This window comes from Lactuca saligna, chromosome 2, assembly GCF_052625555.1.
Source record: "Lactuca saligna cultivar CGN05327 chromosome 2, ASM5262555v1, whole genome shotgun sequence".
NCBI lineage: Eukaryota > Viridiplantae > Streptophyta > Magnoliopsida > Asterales > Asteraceae > Lactuca > Lactuca saligna.
In genome coordinates this window covers 61488982-61509976 of record NC_136418.1, presented here as the reverse complement: position 1 = coordinate 61509976, position 20995 = coordinate 61488982, and positions in this window count along the sequence as shown.

Below are 20995 nucleotides of genomic sequence, written 5' to 3'. Positions count from 1 at the left end.
TCTTGACTCACAGACCCCATTGTTGACCAATCTCTAAAATTCAACAAAGTCAACGGTCAAACTTTGACTTGACTCGTCGAGTGCACTTGGTCAACTCGGCGAGTCTACATGTGTCCACTAACTCTCTAGCCTCTCATGACACGTCGAGCCTCCCCCCTACTCGATGGGTTACACCTGGCATGAATCGCGTGGCCAACCCGACTCAACTCGTCAAGTTCAATTATGAACTCGGCGAGTTCCACCTATAACCCTCTACCCTATTCTGAATCACTAAGTCATTCCCCCAACTTGACAAGTTACTCACTGAGTGATTTACGGGAAACCCTAACCCTACTCGCCGAGTATGTTATTTGGACTCGGCGAGTTCATGCTATGCTCGAGCTCAAATGGGCTCTAGAGGTCAGATCCGTTCCTCCAACACATAGATCTGTCCTCCTAAAGCAATGAAAACACGTAAAGTTTGGATATTGATACCCATGCAAGGACCCCATAGCTCTACTTGAAGAAATTGCCTTAATATGCCGTCCAAAACTGATATATCTCCAAAACACTCAATAAAGATCAAGGATTTAAGTTCTCTGGACCTCTTTTGATTCACTTTCGAAGCTTTAACACAACAAGAGACCAAATGCACTAACAATCATACTCTAAATGGGCTAGAAACCCTAACTTTCAAGGATTAACACCCCAAACTGAAGAAGGATCAAATATGTACCTCAAGATGGATTCCTTAAGCTTTGAAATCCACAGATTAGCTCCCTCTTCAGCTTCCTCTTCCCTTGGTCACCTTCATCTTGCAAAATCACCCACACAAGGATCAAAAATGGCTTCCTTTCTCTCTCAAAACATTCACACACTCTGGGGTCTCTCTCTATCAACCGGTAGCCACAAATGAAGGCCATAAGGGCCTTGAAATAGGTCTCAAACCCCAAAATTAGGGTTTCATTAAACAGCGCGGACTCGCCGAGTCCACTAGTCGACTCGCCAAGTCCGGTCATTAACCCGGATGAAAATTCGCGACTCTACTCGGCGAGTCTAAGCATCAACTCGTCGAGTCTCTCTCAAAATTTCCAAAAATAATAATTAAATAATGTACCTAAAAATCCAGATGTTACACTATAGTCCCACTAGACTTGATATAGACACAAGGTTCATCTTCACTGCTTGAAAAACCAAATTCTTTGACTTTCTCATCAAAGCAAAGATTCCATCTACGACGTTCCTGTTTCAATCCATAAATGGATTTCTCGAGCTTACACACTCTATTAGGGTTTTCTGTACTTACGAAACCCTCTGGATGAACCATGTGAATATCTTCAGCCAACTTTCCATTAAGGAAAGAGGTTTTTACATCCATTTGCCATATTTCATAGTCATGAAATGCAGCAATGGCTAACAGAACCCTAATAGACTAAGTCTTGGCCACTGGTGAAAAGGTCTCATCATAATCAACTCCCGGAGTTTGAGAATAACCCTTTGCAACCAGTCGTGCCTTATAAGTTTGTACATTACCATCCATGTCAGTCTTCTTCTTGAAGATCCATTTTCACCCAAATATCTTACGATCAGGTACATTGTCAACCAAGTTACAAACTTGATTGTCATACGTGGACTGTATCTCGCTATCCATAGCCTCTTTCCATTTAGCAGCCTAAGGGCCTGCCATGGATTCTGTGTAGTTGTTAGGCTCATCCAGATTTACCAGTGTGTTATCACTGATAAGTGTCTAACCTTTTGCAGTAATATGGAAACCATAGTAATGCTCAGGTGCATTCCTAACTCTGGTGGAACGCCTTAGAGGTATAGATTCTTCAGTTGGCTCAACAGGAGTTTCCTCCTCAGGTTAAGGGCTAGGGTTTGAGGTTCCTTCACCACTTGAGTCTTGAATTTCCTCAAGGTCAATTTACCTCCCACTGTCTTCTTGTCTCATGAATTCTCTCTCTCGACAGAATCTTCTTCTTGCTACAAATACCACATTATCATTGGGTCTGTAGAAGATGTAACCAAAGGATTTCTGTGGGTAGCCGATGAAAATACACCTTTCTCTTCGGGGATCGAGCTTATCGTGAGTCTCGCGTCTAACGAAAGCCTCGCAACCCCAAATATTGATGTGGTCTAGATTGGGAACTTTTCCAGTCCACATATCGTGAGGTGTTTTGGCAACCTTCTTTGTAGGGATTGGATTAAGGATATAGGAGGCAGTCTCTAAGGCATACCCCCAAAATGAGATTGGTAGCGAATCTGGACTCATCATGGAATGAACCATGTCCAACAAGGTTCGATTGCACCTCTCAACTACACCATTCTATTGCGGGGTCCTAGGAAGTGTCAATTGTGAGACAAACCCACATTCCTTAAGACAGTCAAGGAACTCAGTACTAAAATAGTCACCACCACGATCGGATTGAAGCATCTTAATGTTCCTGCCCAATTGATTCTCCACTTCTTGCTTGAAATCTTTGAATTTCTCAGAGGTTTCTGACTTATGCTTGATTAAGTAGACATATCCATATCTACTAAAATCATCAGTAAAAGTCACATAGAAGCGATTAGCATCTCTTATGGCGGTTCTGAAGGGTCCACACACATCCGTGTGTATGAGGTCCAACAAACCTTCACCCCTAGCACAAGTGCCAGTAAAAGGTGACTTTGTCATTTTACCAAGAAAACAAGATTCACAACTATCATCTGACTTTAGGTCAAATGAATCCAAGACTCCATCCTTTTGGAGTTGGCCTATACGTTTCTTGCCTACATGTCCAAGATGAAAATGCCATAAAGATGTTTTATCTAAGCTAGTGGAAGAGTCAATACACAATACATTATTTCGAAGATTATCTACAATAGATACAGTTTCATACACGCCATAACAAGGTGATGCTTTAAAATAAAGAACATTATTAAAGAAAGCATCAATACTACCATTATTATTATCAAAATAAAAGGTAAAACCTTGTTTATACAATGCATGAAAGGAAATAACATTTCTTGCCATTTCTGGTGAATAACAACACTTATTCAAATCTAATGTAAACCCACTATTTAGCACTAAGGAATAAACTCCTATCTTGGTTTACAGGTGAAGCTTTCCTGTTTCTCATGATCAAGTTTATCTTTCCCTGCTCCAAATTCTCACTTCTTCTTAGTCCCTTCAAATCACAACATATGTGAATACCACAACCTGTGTCAAGGACCCAAGACTTAGAATGAGGTGAGTTATTAGACAATATAGTGTGTATACCTACATGGTTGGGTTTTAATTTCTCATCCTTCAAATCTTGCTGGTACTTTGGGATGCATTCAGCCTCATTAGGGTTAGCAGAAGGAGTGACAAAACCTTTCTTGGTTTTGCTTGAAGAGGAGCCTTCAAGGGTCTTACCCTTGGTACCCTTAGAAGGGTTCTTTCTATTCTTCCCTTTGCCATGCATGATTGCCAAGACATTAGCCGCAATTGGAGTAGGAGTAGGAGTAGTAACAACCGACTTACCCTTTAGACCACTTTCGACGGTCTTCAAGAGTCCTTGAAGTTTGCTGAGGGTGACTTCTTCCTTGTTCATGTGATATGTCGTGTGGAATTGATCATAACACGATGGAAAGGAGTGGAAAATGATATATATTGCTAGCTCCTCAGGGAATTTCAGATTCAACTTTAGTAAACGGTACACATACATTTTCATTTTCTGCATGTGGCCCGTGATGGTTTCACCATCCATCATTTGGGTTGTTATCATGGAGGAGATTATTTCATATCCCTCTTGACGAGCACTTTGATGGTAGCGGTCCATCAAGTCCTAGTGCATCTTAAAGGATAATAGTCCTCATAGGACTTTTGGAGCTCGTCTGTCATGGTTGCCATCATGATGCATGCCACTTTTGTAGCATCTCTCTCATGTACCTCATATTCAGCAAGCTCTTCAGGAGTAGAAGTTGGCTCAGGTACCTTCAGCTCCTTGTCGAGAACATATTCTTTGTTCTCATACCTGGTGACCATCCTGATGTTTCTAAACTAATCAGTAAAGTTGGATCCATCAAAGATGACTCTCCCACAAAGATTCATGAAAGAGAAGGAGTTAGTAGGGTTTGAGCCAGAAGCATTGTTATTGGAAGACATCTGAAAAGAAGAGCGAATAGATTAGATTATATCTAGAGATAGTCCTTAATAAAACACCCAAATGTAATATTAACGCTAGGACCCAACATAATATTTTATAACTTAGAAGAGGCATGTCGTAATCTAAGTTATAAGACATTTGAAGGTTGGTGAATGACGATTCACTAATTTCCACCATTAAAAACAAAAATATTTAATTAGGTTTTTAATTGGTTTAGAAAATCCTAGATTCATTGAGATTCATTGAACTTTCTTCAATGCCATGTTTCAATCTCGAGTCTGCCCTTCAAGTTTTGTGACTGTGATGCCGAGAATCACAAAACAAGGTGTGAAGTAACCATGAAAATTACTTGGTACCCTTAATGTATTACCCCTCAATCGATGTGCCGATTAACCACACACGCTCCATCAATACTATGATAAACGTTAACTCACCCTTTACCTAGCTTGCTAAGTTCAAGTTAGTGTGCCGGTTAACCACACACGCTCCACTAATGAATTAAACAAAGTGTAAAATGTAATTTCATGGATTAGCACCTTATTCACATTATCCTAAAATAAGTAAGATTGGGAATTCAATAAAGTTTAGTTACTTTAGTATTATCATTATACTTTTAATGAGATTTTATAAGTCCTTGTCCTACCCGTTCGGCTAAGGACCCTCCACCAATCAAGGAAGCAGTGGGTGAGAGTGGACACCCATTAAGTTGCATTTTATAGGGAACAACCTTATACCCCCCTTATAGACCGGCTTCGTGAATGAGGCGTACTAGCGGTAAAACGACTTGATCTTATATATATATATATATATATATATATATATATATATATATATATATATATATATATATATATATATATATATATATATATATATATATATATATATATATATTATTATTAACTTATAATATTATAAAGTATAAGGGTTGAATTTTAACTTTTAAAAATTCTAGGCGTTAGAACTAAAGTTTTAATCATGACTTACTTGTTCCAAAACTTGAGGGAAATTTTGTAAACTTTCAAAACTTTTCATTTCTTATAACTTATGAATTTAATTAAGTATTAAAATGAAGACTCTTCATTTTTCTAACTCTTGTGTTCTTTTAATGGATTTTATTAAAGTGTGACCTCTGGTTTTCCATAACTTGAGGACAAGTTATGGACTCAATTAAAAGACATTATGATCAAGAATTAAACTACCAAGTAGGTTACGAACAATTCCTATGATCATCTAATTTTCATAAGTTTCAAAGATTTTATGAACACATACAAAGCATGAAATTTTGATATAAGCTATTGTAAATGGATTAGAACAGCCATTACACCAACTAAAACAAGTTTTAAAACACCAAAACAGTTTAGGGTAATGTTTCTAGTCCATTTCCAGCAGCAAATGTCGAAAATATGCATTCTGAAGCTTCTACTCATCAAGTGCACGAACCAACTCGACGGGTAGGATGAATTTAGTCATGGACTTAGCGAGTCCCCCCATGGACTCGGCAAGTTCATCATGCAGACAGTAAGAAAATCGAATTTTTTCACTATTTTGCATCAAGTATCAAACAAACAAGCCTAGGCTCTGATACCACTAATGGATTTTGAGCATTCTAACACTCTTATGGTGTACATGCAACCCTAGAAACCTTGGATCTATGTTTGACTAAGATACATGCAAATAATTATTTTTCCAAGGTTCTTATCCTACCTAGCATGGCATGGGGAACTTGAATCAAAGAAAGCTAGTAGAATTACTTACCTTGTAATTGTAGTTGATCGCTTCGAGTTTTAGAGCCTGTGGATGCCTCAAATGCAAATAAAAAATCACCACAAACTTTGGAACCTTAAAAGAATAGTCACAACTATCTTGAAATCGGCCCTCTTACTTTACTCACCACAACTAGTGTGATTTCAGGAACCAAAGCCTCCTTTATATAGTGTGATGGATTAGGGTTACATCCATGTAAACCCTAATACCCATCTCTTTTCATTTCCATGAGATCCATGGGTTAAAGCTCCATGGAGTATCCATGGACTTTCCATGCAAGCCTAGCCCACACTATATAAATACTAGAGCCCATATTTAATTAGTCATAATTTTGATCACTAAATGAATCCTAGATTAATTATAGATCAATACCAATTAAATAATATGATTTTATATTAATATATTAGAACTTATAGTATATTAAAAAATCACAAGTTACACTATTCACAAAAGATTATCCATAAATTGTTCGGTTGAAGGGCAACCCAAATGGACCATGCCAAGTCGAGTCAAGTACATACCTAATATAGTTATGGACTTAGACACTATATCCAACAATCTTAACTTCAATGGCTGCTTCTAATCCTCAACAAATGATTTCAATGCAAATCGCAAATAGTGTGGGTGGCCCTATACATGCCCCATTACTAGTTGTAGAAGAATATGATTATTGGAAATTAGAATGGAAAGATTTTTACTGGCCAAAGATAAAGATGAAGAAATATGGAGATCCATCAAAAAAGGTCCTCATGTTTATGTGAGAACAAGTGTGAGAGATGCTTTTGCTTAGCTTACGGGTCAAGATGAAGCTCGTCCAGTTCTTTTAATTGTAGATGATATTGAGAAGCTGCATGCTGATCAATTTGCTTTCTCAGAAATGGTGTTTGGTGTTCCTCCTTCACTTTTCGAGCACCTAAATTTGTGCAAATCAGCCAAAGAGATTTGGGACACTCTTCAGGACTTGATTGAAGGTTCGGAAAATATGAAACACAAGCGCCTCACCTCAGTTGTAAATGACTTCGATACCTTCACTACCACTCTTGATGAATCAGTGGCCTCAACCTCCAACCGTTACCGAATCATGGTCAACAACATGACTGCTTTTGGGATTGTCTGAACTCCCTTAAAGTACAATCTCAAATTCATAAAAAGTCTCAACAAAGGATGAGGGAATGTGAAATATTGTCTCCAAAGTAATGGTTCTTTGAAAAGGTTAAAGCTCTATCAACATTTTGATGAACTTCAAGGACACGAGTCTAATGTTGCTCAAACCATTAAGGAACTCTTTGGAAGCTCTCTTTCCACTGTCAGTACTTTCGAACCAACCATTCTGACCATGTATACTTCGCACCCTTCAAACCCATTGTTCCATATGTTCAATCATCCGCACCCATCTTACCCATACAAAACTATCATGTTGATGATTCTGAAGCCATGCAATCCGAACCCCGTTTCCAACAGGAGTTTGCTCTACTTTCCATGAAATACAAACGTCCTTTCAGTACCTCTTACAAACCATACCAAAATCGATTCCATGCTCCTCATCATAACAATCCCCAACCATACTCATCTCCGGGACCTAAACCAAAATTCGGAAAATCCTCCCGCTTATAAACCGAACATCACTAAGCCTAACTTTACTCTGGAACCTTCACAGAGTTCGAAATCGGACAAACCAAAAATTGTATGTCTTAAGTGTGGACATGCAAACCATTTTGCTAAAGATTGTCTGGATGATGTCCCGCAGAAACCAAAAATCAAGGATTTTGATGACTATGTCCGAAAAGCTCAAGAGATGGTTGAAAGAGAAAAAGTCGTTGTAACAACGGTTTAAAGAGATGTTGAAGGATATTGGTCATCCGGGGATGATGATGACATGGTTACTAGAATAAATATGTGTTTGATAGCAAGACAAACTGTTGAATGTCATGAAGGGTATTGATCATCTGGGTTAGAAAATGAAGATGATGTTGCTGAACCTCACTATTGCTACATTGCCACCAACGAACCGCCAGGCCGAAGCATCGTTCAGTAGGTAAAATCTATGATCTCTGATAATAATTTTGATTTGTCTCTCTGGAAACCATCTATAAAGCCAATGATTTTTCCATAGAAGTGAGTGAGAAGAAGGAGTGTGAATTAAATCGTCTTCGATTATGTTTCGAGGATAAAAAATTGAAAATCGAGTCTCTAGAGCGTGAACTTGTAATGTCAAACGATGAATGTGTCATTTTAAAAGACAAAATGTGAAATCACATATTCTGAATGAAATGTTTTGATTTCTGATAACAAACGTCTCAATGCTAAGATAGATGCCTTGCATAATTCTATAGGCATGCTTGAAGCGAACAATCGGATGACTCATAATTTTAGTCATCCATGGTCTAAAGCACCTGTTCTTTGAAGCAAGTTTTCGAAACCAATTGCTCATCCCTTGAAGGAATTGCAAAATTTGACATTCATGGGAGAGGTTCAGAACATCAAACATTCGGACACCCTTGTTTCTCCCTTGTCACCACTTCATGAGACCATTGACCATTTTGAGTCCTTAATTTCTAAGTTCCAACCTATTGTTATCAAATGTCTCGATTCCACGCCTCTTCCGCCTCTGATAAACCTGGACCTGAATCGGACCACGGAACTTCATCACACTGTTTCAAATTTCATATATTATGTTCTCAGCCATAATCATCCGAACAACTATGTTGTTCAAAAAATCATTCCGGTGACAACAAAAATGGTTACCTCTGATCACTACTAAAAAAACAGCCTTTTACGACGCTCATTGCGCGTCGTAAAACGATCAGACGACGCGCAAATGCGCGTCAAGGAAGGCCCTGTCATAAAGAGACACGATGCGCTTTTGCACGTCGTCTATAGACGACGCGCATATACGACGCGCATTTATGACGCGCATTTACGCTGCGCAGTTATGACACACAATGCGTATCAAGGAAGGCCCTGTCATAATGGAAGACGACACACATTTGCGTGTTGTAACCTTACGACGCGCGTGTTTATGACACGCAATGCGTATCAAGGAAGCACCTGTCATGAAAGGCCATGTCATAAATGAAGACGACACACATTTTTGCGTATCGTAATTTTAATTTTTTTGTTTTTTTTAAATATTTATAGATTTAATGATTTTCAAATTCAATTTGCATTTCATGTCTCATAATAGAAAATAAAATACCATATACAAAAAATACAATACATTGCACAAAAGTTAATGTCATAAAAATAATCATTCCAATAGTAGACAAATATAATACATCAAATAATCATTCCAATAGTAGACAAATGTAACATTTCCACATTTTTTATATAATTAACTAAATTATTAGCCAAATTTCCTAAAATACCAACATACTTTTCTATGAAGAGCATTAACACTATTCTTTTCCATTAAAAACTTCAAAACCTGCATAATTAAATTAATGTGTAATTAGCTACAGGTCAATACAGTAGGTTTAAGCAAAAGAGTTTCATAATAGTAAGATTTTACTTTGAGTTTATTACAACTTTCAGCTCTTAATTTCTCATGACTTGTCTCATACAAATAAATTTTAGGATTAAGAGGTCTTACTTCAGGGCCAAGGTTGCCAACATAAACAGTTGTGTACTGTGGATTATTCTCAGGGGCATCACTATCACTTTGCTCTTTAGTATCCTCTGCAAAACAAAACAAAAAATATATATCAAAAAATGAAAATTTTTTATAGTATTGCATACCTGAAGATCCATTTGTTAGCTCTACAACACTTTTTGAATCTGAACCTTGTCTTTCATCACTAACACCAACACCTTTTGTAGCCCAATTACATCATATCTGCCTACTCCCAAGCCACTTCCCTAATATATATATATATATATATATATATATATATATATATATATATATATATATATATAAATCATGAAATCAAGTTAAATAAAAACACAATGCTAAAAATTTTAATTGAACATTATGGAAGAGATGCATAACAAATCCCTTTAATGAAGCAAAAAAAAGTACGTATATGTGTATATGAATGTACATATATGTATGTATGTATAAAGAGATGAAACATGTACTCACGAACAGCTAGAATAGACTCAGAAGCATGTCTACAGCACTTGTGTGAACAACTACACGAGGCCCACAGTTTGTTTTGGTTGAAATCCCTTCATTTTCTCTCTTCCTGAAAAAACATATAACAAAACTGGATATTTAAATAATTTTCTTTAAAAAACATATAACATTTCATTAACTTATTGTCTCTTGGATTCTGATAAAATGTCATTATTACTCTCACTTCGTGAAACAAAAGATTTCATGTTTCTTTTCTTTTATTGTTCCCTATGTTGTATTATTGGTGTTTGTTTTTTAATCAAGGGATCGTGTAAAAAGTCAGCAAACCCAAAGGAGAACCCCTACTTTTTTTAAACGCTTTTCCATGAAGATCGTGATAAAACAATATAATAATCAATCATCAATGCCACGTTCCACAAAAATAATTCTAAGCAAAATAGTTGTGCACGACGTTATTAAACTGTTTGCTTAAACAACAAAAGATTCCAAATAAAAATAGTAATGAAAGGGATGTGCATCCAGACAAGTTGTTGAGAAAATCAGGAAATTTGATAACACCAGAGTTGTTATAGAAGTACAAACGTTCCAAACTACAGAGGTTACCAAGATATTTGGGTATCCACCTAACATATTGCCAGAGAGATCAAGAGAAAGGAGGTTATTGGTGGTTAATGGGAACAACCAACGATACATGGATGAGGTCAGATTGTTGTTATTGAGATAAAGCTTAACAATAGATGAATAAGAAGAGTTGAGAAATGAAGAAGAATATGGATACATGACCTGTGACAGCTCACATCCCTGTAAACTTAACCATGAGAGTTTTGGGAGATTTGAAATTACATCTACCCAATGATTTGCTTTGGACAGGGAAACCCCATCAATTACAAGTACCTCCAACTGAGAGAGATGAGACAACCACTCTACCTTTTCCACTCTACACCTTCCAACAGAATCAAGATCAAGCTCTTGCAAGTTGGTGAGGTTTCCAAGCTCTGGAGGAATGGTTCCATAAAGAGAGTTCTCAGAAAGGTCAAGGTAAGTTAATTGACTCAAAGAACCAATGAAGGTGGGAATGGTTCCATTAAAAGAATTGAAGGAAAGAGCAAGATTATTCAACTAACTCAAGTAGGTTAAGTTAAGCAAGGAAGAGCTTATCTCACCTCCAAGGCCATAGAAATGCATATCAAGCCCTGTGACATGACCTGATTGTTTGTTGCACATGACCCCACTCCAATTGCAGCAGTCTTGGTCGTCAGCTGTCCATGTAGACAGAGTACCATGGGGGTCTCCTTATCCAAACACTGCTTCATATCATTTCCTCCTGCAGCTACCAATTGGCTGCCAGTTGTAGACAAGAGAAGTGACAAAATAATAAAAACACAGGGATTCATTATGTAAGTGTAAATCAAAATCTTGCTGATTTTTTTCGTTTTCGTATTGATTCCTATATGAACAGCCCCCATGAGGGTTTATATAGTCTCCACTGTCAAGAACTCAAGATAAATGATTCTAAGCTGGTGGCCATAAATTGCCCCAAATTAAACTTCAAAGACTTGCAAGTCTTGGCAATTTGTATTTATTATAGTAGATATCTTTTCCCATCTTGTCAATATGATATTGTTTCATATATGATATAAATCCCAAAGTATAAAACTAATGACATCATTCAGTCAAATACAAATCTACCAATGAAAATAGTAATGACATTATTTGGGTCTAAGAATCTAATCATGACTATGAAATGAAGTTTTGTCGCTTGCATTAACTAAGTCATGAACTTATATTGATGAAACCATGTTTATCCGTTACAGATTAATCCTGGCCGTTTCCATCCTTAAAAATGTTATTAAGTTAACACTACATTAGTAATAATACTATTTAAAACACATTAGGATGATAATTAATACAATTTTTGAAACGTTTTTGTCCCTGTTCCAAATAAAATGAGTATAATTAATATCAGATTGGGGACAAAATATAGTAATTTTAATTGAAACATGGACCAAAATGTTTCAAGAACCTCAAATAAGGACTAAAAATGAACATTTCAGCTATAGTCAAGGACCAAAAACGTGTTATTTTACTCAATATTTGGCTTTTGATTATAAAAAAGTCATCATTTTTATTGCACTTTACACGAACAGATCCACCTGCATGCATCAAGAAATATATGAGTTTGATCAGATTTCAAGAAAATTTGTCAACATCAAGTTTGCTTCGAATATGTTGAATTTGGGCATGCTTTGAGAAATCGAAACAGTATTAAAGTGCGACTAATTCAGATGTAAAGAAAAAGTTTAAAGCACTTTCTTGGGATTTTCTTGAAGACTCTAAAAGACAGCTTTTTGACTCCTATATAATTTATTATTTATATAATTCATCCATATGATCCTATGTTAACTGCACATGTAAAGCAAGATTAAAAAATGTAGACATTCGTTCTCCCACCCATCTGGAAATCAAGGGTATTTTAGTCTTTTTTTATATATAAAACATAACATGCTTCTAAAAAATGTAAAGATTTCACAAAATGAGAATCTTTTTCATTATAATATCATCATAAAAGATATGTATAGAAAGAACACATGAAAAAGAAAAAAACAGAGACAAATTGTCTTAACTTACAGATCATTAAGGTAAATATGCCCTAGAAGATGAACAGCAAACGACCATTCGTCTTGAAATGCAAGACCTTGTGAAGCAATCTACATGAAAAAAGGAAAAAGAAAGTAACAGTAAGATTGAAATCAAGCCAGCAGATATAAAATTAGGGTTTCAAATCTTAACCCAACACACAGTCAGTCTTAGTAGTAAGCCACGATTAGCGCACAACGATCATTACACAGATTCATATGTATGTTACCTGAAGCATAATTTGATTGCAGATATCAGCGACTTTGTCGTACGATCTTGATGCCATTGCATCTGTGAGTTGAGAGAAATCCAATGAAAAACATATATGAAAGGGGAAATTAAGATGAATAGAATTGAATAGCCAACAATCGATCGACACTACAATCGAGAGGAGTTGTAGTTGCCGAACCAGTTAGTGTGAGGATTGATGTGGAATAAATTGGACTACAGATCTGATTGCTTCACCTTTGCGATTTCATAGATGTGTTTTAGGGTTGTCGTAGTTGTCGATCGACGCTACAATCTAGGGCTTCCAATTTGTATTTATGGGTACAAGCGTTGACTTTGTATTGACCTACTACCGGTGGTCCAGATATTCCTCCGCCAACTGGGATGGCGAGACGGACTGTCGCCGCCACAAGCCGACGGCCAGATGCATTAGACATTACTTTAGGGACGCCATTTGACTAAAATCCATACCTGAACAAAAAAATTGGAACAGTAATATGAAAAAACCCTAATTCCTTAATTACAAGTGTAAGAAATTAAAGGAGAATGATAAGAGAGTGATGTATGTGCTTGTTCTAAAGTGTGAACGAATCAAAAAATCGATGGCATAACTGGTGGAAACAAGGGAGAAGAGAATGAGCGGGGTTTTTGATTTTTGGGATTTCATTTCCCTCCTTAGGTATACCTAGATGCTATATAGATGGAGACGCGCCTTTCATTAAAATTTTATAAAACGACAGGCCTAGACGTTACATTATTTATAAAAGGTGTCCTCCGTGTTTGTTTTTAACGCAAATTTTAGGGCACGCAAAAATCCGTGACCTCTATTCTTGAATTTTAGGAAAAGCCGACATTATTTTTTGGGCACTCATAAATGCGTATCGTAAATCACTGCGTGTCATTGTTTGCGCGTCATTAAAGGGCTGTTTTCTAGTAGTGGATTTTGCATGGGCATCCTTAGATGATAAAATTGAAAATTCAAGTTGTATCTCCTCTGATTCTTGCGAATCATATTCATTAGTCGTCTCAAAAACCAAATTGGCTCCCATTAATCCTGAGTTTAGTAATCCATCCGTAGGACAAACTTCAAAATCCTCATCTCAACCTAAGAGAAAATTTTCAATTAATGCACCTAATTCGAATTTGGATCCTCATCATAACCATTCTTAATCCGACCTGTTTCCCTTACCTATAGATACCCATCGAATACCCCTTTTACCTCTTTACGCGCCCAAACCTTCCAAAACCTTCGAATTCTCTCTTTGTTCATCGTGTTCTTCAAGCACTAATCTTTCTGCAACAATGGCTTCCCAACCTTCTCCACAAAAAATGCACCAATTGCCTCCATTCCTAGGAAGTCGATTGTAATGAATAATCCTTCAACGGGATCATTGTCTTCAACATCACTTGAACCCTTTCTTTGAGATACAACATAGTTATTCTCACTGAACCCTATGGATTATGATGAATTCATTAGAGTTATGATCGAGTTCATCACCAACCATCCCATTTCCATCCCTCTCACTAAAGTTCCTAAACCACCTCTTCCACTTCATCATCTCCACAGGGCTTTTACCAAAATCAAGGAACAGGACGGTGTACTAGAAACCAAAATCATTGGTGATTGAATAGTTCCAATCTACAAATCCACCTTCATAAAGGCGATAGGTGTTAAAGAAAACCCCAAGGGCTTTACTGTTTAAGAACCAACTGTTGAGGAATTCCAATTGTTCTTGAATCACATTGGGTACAATCAGGACTACCAGTTGAAAGACTCCAAGAAACCAATTGTTTCCAGACTCTGGACCGTGCTGATGCATCTGCTCATTAGAGGGCTGTCCGAAAAGCATGTAGGTACAGATACACTTAGCAATGACTGGTTGTATGTGGTTTACAGGATTTACTCAAGACGTAATAATGATTTTGATCTTCTAGAGGTACTATGGTAAGACTTCTACAAGTTCGCCATCAAAATATAGGAGAATAAAACTCCAAGTCCTAGGTTCTAGGCTCTAACTCTGCAACAACTCTTCAAAGAGCTTTCTGAACAATTTCCTTGTACTGGGATTCCTCTGGAGGTATGCATATCCTTCGAAACTGTTAAGTCCTATAGAATTCCGAACCAATCTTCTTTTGGTCCTCTCCAGAGGTTCCCTCAACAAATAATTAACATTATTCCTTCCGATTCTCTTAATTTGAAAAAAACATTTGGAGACTTCGACTATGTTCGACCCAACAAAGTTGTCTAAGTCCCCATTGACCCCATTTCGAATGTGGCCATGCCAACATCTTCCGGACCAAGGAAAACGAAGAAGTCCATCAAAAGGAAAACTTCCCCAACCAAGTCAAAGCCAAAAACGAGAACCAAAGTCGGCTCTTCCTCTCCAACGGAAGATGCTCATGACATTCAGACTGACTCTGGCCATCCGAACATCCCTCCTGCCCACTCATCTGAGGTACCTCTCAATGTTTCAATATCACAAGCACACACACACGGGGAGTCTCCACATCATCCACCATCACATTATCAAAAAGGTGATGCCGGTGTTGATCATAGTTCCTTGCACCCCCTGGAAGACACGCACGAGTTACTTTTAATATCCCACTCATTTCTACACGCACACACTCTGGAACCCATGTTCCCGACCATAAGCATTTCGAAGTCGGAGTTGTCCCTACCACTTCGGATGCCCCAATTGCTCTGATACCTGGAAAGGGTACATGACGACTAGGTGTTAACGATCATTTATGGGAAGACTATGTAAACATGGCACACTCCAGGCATCCAGATCTCACCAGATCTGAAGTGGAATCAACTCTCATTGCCATGAAGAAGAGAGCCATACAAAGAAACCTGCCCTACATCTCACCTACTGATGAGCTGGTTGATCTGGAATTCACATCCGGAGAAACTCCAAAACCTCCTCCTCAAGCTTCCAATCCTTCTGCTTTGGAAGATGAAATTTCATCAGAAGTGTTGCTGACTACCAATGCTGCAAATGTTGATAATACCCCTATGGTTTCTTCAGTTCAACTATACTTGAAGCCTTCCTCTTTAAATTCAGCATCTGATTTTGGATCGTCCTCTTCCACTCAACATGAATCTAAATCAACTCATAATCTTAATGATGATGTTGCCACTCATCCTAAGACTTCTATGAATCCCAAGTCGCAGCACTCTGATCCTAACACCGAATCCTGAGCTAGTGATTATACTGATCATTTTGCTCTTCTCGAAATTCAAACCAATGTGTTGGATACCATGAAGCAAGTCTCCTCAATCAAAACATCTGTAACAGAGCTCACCAAAAAAGGATGAAAAGGTTTTCGTACTTGATTCCAAACTTGATACCATCATTCAGTCTCTCTCAAATCAATCCGGACCTTCGGTTGTGTAACATTCATGTTCAGTTATCGTGTATTGTAAATTATAAAAGTGAATAATATTACAAAACATTATATAACCATTCTTAATCCGACCCGTTTCCCTTACCTATAGATACCCATCGAAAACCCCTTTTACCTCTTTACGCGCCCAAACCTTCCAAAACCCTCAAATTTTCTCTTTGTTCATCGTGTTCTTCAAGCACTAATCTTTCTGCAACAATGGCTTCCCAACCTTCTCCACAAAAAATGCACCAATTGCCTCCATTCCCAGGAAGTCGATTGTAATGAATAAACCTTCAACGGGATCATCGTCTTCAACATCACCTGAACCCTTTCTTTGAGATACAACATAGTTATTCTCACTGAACCCTATGGATTATGATGAATCCATTAGAGTTATGATCGAGTTCATCACCAACCATCCCATTTCCATCCCTCTCACTAAAGTTCCTAAACCACCTCTTCCACTGCATCATCTCCACAGGGCTTTTACCAAAATCAAGGAACAGGACGGTGTACTAGAAACCAAAATCATTGGTGATTGAATAGTTCCAATCTACAAATCCACCTTCATAAAGGCGATAGGTGTTAAAGAAAACCCCAAGGGCTTTACTGTTTAAGAACCAACTGTTGAGGAATTCCAACTGTTCTTGAATCACATTGGGTACAATCAGGACTACCAGTTGAAAGACTCCAAGAAACCAATTGTTTCCAGACTCTGGACCGTGCTGATGCATCTGCTCATTAGAGGGCTGTCCGAAAAGCATGTAGGTACGGATACACTTAGCAATGACTGGTTGTATGTGGTTTACAGGATTTACTCAAGACGTAATAATAATTTTGATCTTCTAGAGGTACTATGGTAAGACTTCTACAAGTTCGCCATCAAAATATAGGAGAATAAAACTCCAAGTCCTAGGTTCTAGGCTCTAACTCTGCAACAACTCTTCAAAGAGCTTTCTGAACAATTTCCTTGTGCTGGGATTCCTCTGGAGGTATGCATATCCTTCGAAACTGTTAAGTCCAATAGAATTCCGGACCAATCTTCTTTTGGTCCTCTCCAGAGGTTTACTCAACATATAATTGACATTATTCCTTCTAATTCTCTTAATTTGAGAAAAACATTTGGAGACTTCGACTATGTTCGACCCAACAAAGTTTGTCTAAGTCCCCATTGACCCCATTTCGAATGTGGCCATGCCAACATCTTCCGGACCAAGGAAAACGAAGAAGTCCATCAAAAGGAAAACTTCCCCTACCAAGTCAAAGCCAAAATCGAGAACCAAAGTCGGCTCTTCCTCTCCAACGGAAGATGCTCATGACATTCAGACTGACTCTGGCCATCCGAACATCCCTCCTGCCCACTCATCTGAGGTACCTCTCAATGTTTCAATATCACAAGCACACACACACGGGGAGTCTCCACATCATCCACCATCACATTATCAAAAAGGTGATGCCGGTGTTGATCATAGTTCCTTGCACCCCCTGGAAGACACGCACGAGTTACTTTTAATATCCCACTCATTTCTACACGCACACACTCTGGAACCCATGTTCCTGACCATAAGCATTTCGAAGTCAGAGTTGTCCCTACGACTTTGGATGCCCCAATTGGTCTGATACCTGGAAAGGGTACATGACGACTAGGTGTTAACGATCATTTATGGGAAGACTATGTAAACATGGCACACTCCAGGCATCCAGATCTCACCAGATCTCAAGTGGAATCACCTCTCATTGCCATGAAGAAGAGAGCCATACAAAGAAACCTGCCCTACATCTCACATACTGATGAGCTGGCTGATCTGGAATTCACATCCGGAGAAACTCCAAAACCTCCTCCTCAAGCTTCCAATCCTTCTGCTTTGGAAGATGAAATTTCGTCAGAAGTGTTGCTGACTACCAATGATGCAAATGTTGATAATACCCCTATGGTTTCTTCAGTTCAACTATACTTGAAGCCTTCCTCTTTAAAGTCAGCATCTGATTTTGGATCGTCCTCTTCCACTCAACATGAATCTAAATCAACTCACAATCTTAATGATGATGTTGCCACTCATCCTAAGACTTCTATGAATCCCAAGTCGCTGCACTCTGATCCTAACACCGAATCCTGAGCTAGTGATTATACTGATCATTTTGCTCTTCTCGAAATTCAAACCAATGTGTTGGATACCATGAAGCAAGTCTCCTCAATCAAAACATCTGTAACAGAGCTCACCAAAAAAAGGATGAAAAGGTTTTCGGACTTGATTCCAAACTTGATACCATCATTCAGTCTCTCTCAAATCAATCCGGACCTTCGGTTGTGTAACATTCATGTTCAGTTATCGTGTATTGTAAATTATAAAAGTGAATAATATTACAAAACATTATATAACCATTCTTAATCCGACCCGTTTCCCTTACCTATAGATACCCATCGAAAACCCCTTTTACCACTTTACGCGCCCAAACCTTCCAAAACCCTCAAATTCTCTCTTTGTTCATCGTGTTCTTCAAGCACTAATCTTTCTGCAACAATGGCTTCCCAACCTTCTCCACAAAAATGCACCAATTGCCTCCATTCCCAGGAAGTAGATTGTAATGAAGAAACATTCAAAGGGATCATCGTCTTCAACATCACCTGAACCCTTTCTTTGAGATACAACATAGTTATTCTCACTGAACCCTATGGATTATGATGAATCCATTAGAGTTATGATCGAGTTCATCACCAACCATCCCATTTCCATCCGTCTCACTAAAGTTACTAAACCACCTCTTCCACTTCATCATCTCCACAGGGCTTTTACCAGAATCAAGGAACAGGACGGTGTACTAGAAACCAAAATCATTGGTGATTGAATAGTTCCAATCTACAAATCCACCTTCATAAAGGCGATATGTGTTAAAGAAAACCCCAAGGGCTTTATTGTTCAAGAACCAACTGCTGAGGAATTCCAACTGTTCTTGAACCACATTGGGTACAATCAGGACTACCAGGTGAAAGACTCCAAGAAACCAACTGTTTCCAGACTCTGGACCGTGCTGATGCATATGCCCATTAGAGGGCTATCTGAAAAGCATGTAGGTACGGATACACTTAGGAAGGACTAGTTGTATGTGGCTTACAGCATTTACTCAGGACGTAATACTGCTTTTGATCTTCTAGAGGTACTATCGTAAGACTTCTGCAAGCTCGCCATCAAAAGATAGGAGAATAAAACCTCAAGTCCTAGGTTCTGGGCTCTAACTCTACAACTGTTGGGTTTTCAGCAATCTAACACTTCCTAGGTGTGCATGCAACACTAATAAACCTTGGATCTATGTTTGTCTGAATACATGCAAAATAATAATTTTTCCAAGGTTCATAACCTATCTAACATGGCATGGCGTACTTTTAAACATAAAAGAGTTAGAAGAGATTACATACCTTTTTTATGAGTTTGATTCTTAAGGAGTTTGAGGGCCAAGAACCAATAGTGTGAATGCCTCAAATGGAATCACAAATCACCACAAACTCTTGGAAAACTTTGAAAGAGTGTATACACACACTAATTTCGGCCACACACAAACACACACACTAGTGGCTATTTCATGCAGCATAAGCATGCGTATATAGTGTACATGATTAGGGTGAAACCCTAATAACCCATGACCTTTCCTTTTCCAAGGATCCATGGGTTAAAAGCTCCATGGATCATCCATGGACTTCCATACAAGCCTAGTCCATTAATAAATGGTTGTTAGCCCACACCATATAAAATCAATAGCCCACAATCTAATTAGTCTTCCTTTTAATCTCTAAATTAATTCATAATTAATTTAAGATTAAGACTAATTAAATAACATGACTTCATATTAATATATTATAACTTATAAAATATTAATAATATTATGTGTATAACTCTCATAAAATTATCCATAAATAGTTTGGATGAAATGCAACCCAAATGGACCATGCCGGGTCGGGTCAAGTATATACCAAATAAGTTATGGACTTAGACACCTTATCCAATAGACTCCCACTTGGATAAGTCTAATAACTGTATTTGCCTATTACTTCAGGAACCAACCAGCAATCGTAGCTCTCGAAAACTCTGTTGAACTATGAAGCGCCATTTTAAGATAAGTGATCATATAATCCTCTATTCTCATGAAATCAGCCGAACAAACACATGGAACTATGTCTTGCTTATTGTATGGCAGTTGTTTCTCGATTTCCGATTTGATTGACAAAGATCTCAACTGAACACATCAATTTAGTTCTGACTGGGCCCGATACATGGGTCAACACAGAATCATCGAGGGGCCGAGATATCGCTTCGATTTCTATCGCTTCGATTTCTAGAAGGGACAGATAAACTTCGACTCATATACTTGTTCTACTACTTGTTGAATTGTACACAAAGGCATGTTTTATAACATCAAGTTACTGATGCGTTTACGTGCAATCAATGCACAAGCAACTCATAGGTAACAACTCATATCTCTAGGTTTGAAGACTTATATGATATTACCGTCTCACGATTACTCGAGATAAATTCCATGAAGTGATACTTCTGAGCGTGGGTTTATTCCAATACTCATAACTTATGAGTACTCATGAACGTTGTAGCAACCATTGCCATGTCTAAACACCTTTAGCCATCTACAAACCCAATTCATGACAATGTTGATTCATACCTACTTCCGACGTATGACCGATTGTGGAGGTTTGAATAAATTAATTATTCTGGAAGTCAAAACATGCAAAGGTGAATCAATTGTAAATAATTCACAATGATAGCAACTCCTTACTCAT